This window comes from Papaver somniferum, chromosome 5 (assembly GCF_003573695.1).
Source record: "Papaver somniferum cultivar HN1 chromosome 5, ASM357369v1, whole genome shotgun sequence".
In the NCBI taxonomy this organism is placed as follows: domain Eukaryota; kingdom Viridiplantae; phylum Streptophyta; class Magnoliopsida; order Ranunculales; family Papaveraceae; genus Papaver; species Papaver somniferum.
This window is the reverse complement of record NC_039362.1, coordinates 202,299,647-202,303,745: the sequence shown is the minus strand read 5'-3', so window position 1 is coordinate 202,303,745 and position 4,099 is coordinate 202,299,647. Positions and strand designations below refer to the sequence as shown.

The window sequence follows — 4,099 nt, the reverse complement described above, 5'->3', positions numbered from 1 at the left end:
AAATAGTTGGGTCTGGCTTCACAATCCCAATGAAGTCTTCAAGTCGTTAACCTACAGGCACTAGTGGAAAACAACAATTCCGCGACCGTCATGACACGTCATATATACGAGTTAAACGACCTGTTCTAGGGTTCTCTGAATGGGTCGTTTATAAAGCGTTTTTTAATTGCACCACTGTTATTGCGTGGGTCTCTGAACAGAGACCGTTTCTTACAGTAACTAGATGCTGACCCACGATGTTGGTCGTAGATTTGAATTATAATATAAAAAAAATACAGATTCAGATCAGCTGAAATTTCTGAATGGCTGAATCTGAATTAATCTTACTGGAATTTTAGTCAAATAGTCGAGTCAAGTTAAGTCAAACTACAGTAAAGTCAAGTTAAGTCAAACTGAAATTCAAATGCAACCTCAAATTTAACTGAAATTTATAATCAAAGTGAGAATTTTAACATTCATTCATTTTATCCATTAAGTGTAAAATTACACAAAAAGGATGAAATACTGAGTTCAGAGAATACATGCCCAATATAGCTAGTAAATTCTAACAATAACTTGTGATTCAATCATGGAGAACTAAGTAACATACAATTAGATTATATGCCAGCACAATCTTTGATACGAATTGAATGTCTACAGCGAAAAAAGCCCCCATACTTGACTAAATCCCAGTATGATCTTCAAGCTTGCAGCTACAATCAGGACTCCTTGAGTTTCCATCTTACTGTGTAAAAATCTCTGCAAGTAGAAAATACATGTGCATAAAACTAACTGAATTGTTAAAGTTAAGAAACATAAATGGAAAGAGGTGGAGAGATAATCAAATTTTGTCTGCAGAACTTACTTCATCAAGTTCAGTGATTCGTTGTAGAGATGAGTCTCCGATAATGAAAAAGATAGGTACAATATCAGCAGAAGAACCGCCAATGACTGCCGGTAACTTGGTTGCAAATAAAACTTGCAGAAATGTGTTTATGCCAGATACAAATAGTGGTGTTTGTATCACTCGTATCTTGACACACAGAATGGAGCCTACGAAGATAAAAATCTTCCATTACAACCAAAATCCAAATAAACATCAAAATTGAACATATCAATACACAAGAAAGGGACTACTGATTCTTACAAAGGTACCGCCAATCTAGACAAGCATTTAATGCTTGAGCACATTGAGCCTCTTTCAAATGCTTCTTTAAACCTCTTGTCTGTTACCACCCCAAAATTAGTACACATAGATTAATGTTAAACTCAGGGAATCCAAAGATACAATCCTGTAATTTCATAAATATCATATCCCTGGAAAGGAAACTCAAAACAATAATATGAACATATCTCATAAGACATTGTCGCGGAACTTGTCCAAGGAGACTACATCAACTCAAGGTAATATACAAATAAGAGTAATGTATGAAGTAGGTATAACTATAAACACTTGTAATTTGGAGATTCATCAATTACAAAACAAGAAACCTGACCCAAGGATCAGAATACCACTGAAAATTGCTGAGTTCATCGCTATGAAAGAAGTAAAGTGTACGTACCTAGAAAGCTACACACTACAGTACTGTCACTCTCTAGATCGGCTTTAGCTGTACTCATGCCCCCACCGTGCCTGCATCGAGAATCAGTAGAGAGTTAGAGTCACTATACATAAACATTGGAAGATCCAGTACTAATTAATGTGTAACAAACTACGAATACACTCGTAGAGAAAGAGGTATGTTAAACAGAACTACATAATATAACCTAGCTAAATTTCTTACTAGTGACGTTAGGTCCATGCTCTTACCTCATGCCAAAAAGAGAAAAATAAAAAGCATTTATTTCCTCCTAAAATGCACATGGCCTCCAACCAGTAGCTAACTTAATCCAATATCAACAAGGGTTAATGCTTGAAGTTGGCATTTACGAACCTGAAATAATTGAGCTATTCATCAAATAAAACAATAAAGGAAAGGAATATGTTAACAACAAATTCTACAAACTTTGATATAAAGGAACTAAGGTTCTAACAATCATTTCTGCAAGCACCTTGAGCTCCTTAGTGACAACAAGCACTCGAAATTGCATTTCTCATTTTTAGCATCACGCGTTCTCATTGTTACCTATCTACTTGTTAAACCTATCATGCTGCATAAACCTATCTACTTATTAAACTTTCACTGTGGAATTTGACTTAGGTAAGTATCAATTGGTAGAATGGTATCACATTGCACATCCTTAAAAAAAGAAGATAATGTTCGAAAAATTAACATTCCTTGTGACATTAACAAAGGGTGAAACAATAAAATCACGATGTTATGCTAAAAAAAATTGTGCAAGTTTGCAAAACTGCAGCTACTCTCCTCTAGCCTTAAGCTGCAAACAAAACCCAACTATAGGAGTTAATATTTTGGATCTAAGCAAATCCCTTGTAACAGATCCCAAAATATATGTCTCTGCCCAAATCAGAAAGTTATTTGGTTAAACAATAATCACAGTAAGTGAACTTCTCCAACATACACTTCCACAGTTTCATAAAATTGAATAACCGAAATCTATTGACAAAGAGAAATCGGATCAAAACACACAAACCTTGATTTTCTGAGGGTGTCATTATAACATGATGACAATTATGAGCCTTGAATATGACTTTGGATTATCTATTCTGCTGGTTTAGGATACCCTGTAACCAAAAAAAAAAAAAAAACAAGACATCCATCAAATATTAGAGAAAATCATAAGCAATCATCTAACCAGTAATACCAATATGGAATCATTTATACCATTCTATGATGAGGTTAAATCCTTCTTTTGCGAAGTTCTAGAAATACTCAACCAAAAAAATAAAGGAATTGTTAGCTAGGGTTAAATATCGAAATAAAATTAAACTTATATTCAGAATTAGAGTTAGGGGTTTTGATTCTTACACTAGGAGAAGAGATCTTCCACCCCTGGATTAGTTCTCTTGTAAGGAAAAATAGAAAAAAGAAACACCTAGCTGCAAAAACGATAGAACATCAAAAGAAATTAAATCACTTACAATACTAAAAGTTCGTCAATTTATGAAACGAGAACAAGATTGATATTACCCTCAGGAGTAAAATAACTAGATCTAGTGTTACAGAGTGTCCTCTTGATTTCTTCTGACACATGGGTTTTGATTTTGAGATATGGATTAGGATGAAGCTTTGATTTCTACAGTAACTTTCAATTTGTGAAGTGATAAACGATAAAGATTTGTATTTTAGGGTTCTTGTGGGTTTCGTTGATTTTGAGGAAACGAATTAAATCAGTGGAGATTGTATTTTAGGGTTCTTATGGGTTTCGTTGATTTTGAGGAAACGAATTAAATCATTGTAGAAGATGAAGATGAAAGTGGTGTTGTGGTGATGAAAGTGGTGGATGATGATTCTGTTGTTTGTGGTGGTGAATAGTGATTAAAGTGGTGCGGTGAAGGTCGGAGGGGAGCGGAGAGAGAGGAGATGGGTTATGTGGTGTGAGTGGAGAAGATAAAATAATGGATATGGATAGGTTTTAATAGAGATATGGGATATCTTAATTTCAACCTTTAGATCAATTTTAGTTTCAATCCGCAGACTATGATCAGAGGTCGCCGAATCGGTGGTTTTATAGGGATAAGATGGTAAATAAAGTTTTATATTCAGAGACTGTTTATTAAGCTCCCGGATTTTTTCCATTTTTTAATTATATCAGAGACCGCTATGTTTGGTCAACGGTCCAACTACGGTCAACGAGGGTCTCTGATGTGGGTTACAAAACACTCATTTTCCACTAGTGAGGGTTTTAGAAAAACCTAAGGAGAATCGACTCTAGTCGCAACTAGTATCACACAGGAGGTTTGGGGATTAGGTTTCCTAGTTGCTAGAGTTCTCACTTATATAGTCTTCAAATCAGGGTTTGCAATCAATGCTACCTTGGTAACAAAGCATTCAATATTCACCGTTAGATGAAAACCTGATTAAACTCAAGATAATATATTTCAACCGTTAGATCGAACTTAGCTTGTTACACACAAATGAAAAGTGACTTCATTTAGATATGAGTAACCGTACCTAAACGTGTGCACCTTGTTGGCTAAACAATAGTTAACCGAAGT

The 4,099-nt window shown here is 34.9% G+C and overlaps 1 long non-coding RNA gene across 2 annotated transcripts; it reads right to left on the bottom strand.

The window, feature by feature from the left end:
* Window positions 1-427: 427 nt before the first annotated feature.
* On the bottom strand, window positions 428-3,484 carry LOC113284329. 2 transcript variants are annotated; one of them, XR_003328099.1, is made up of 9 exons: window positions 3,072-3,484; window positions 2,910-2,980; window positions 2,766-2,812; window positions 2,575-2,665; window positions 1,790-1,913; window positions 1,542-1,612; window positions 1,127-1,205; window positions 845-1,032; window positions 428-738 (listed from the first exon to the last, which is right to left on the bottom strand). It is a non-coding gene; the product is annotated as an uncharacterized LOC113284329 (long non-coding RNA). The 2 variants fall into 2 exon arrangements; XR_003328098.1 differs by having other exon boundaries at window positions 2,766-2,803.
* Window positions 3,485-4,099: the final 615 nt, after the last annotated feature.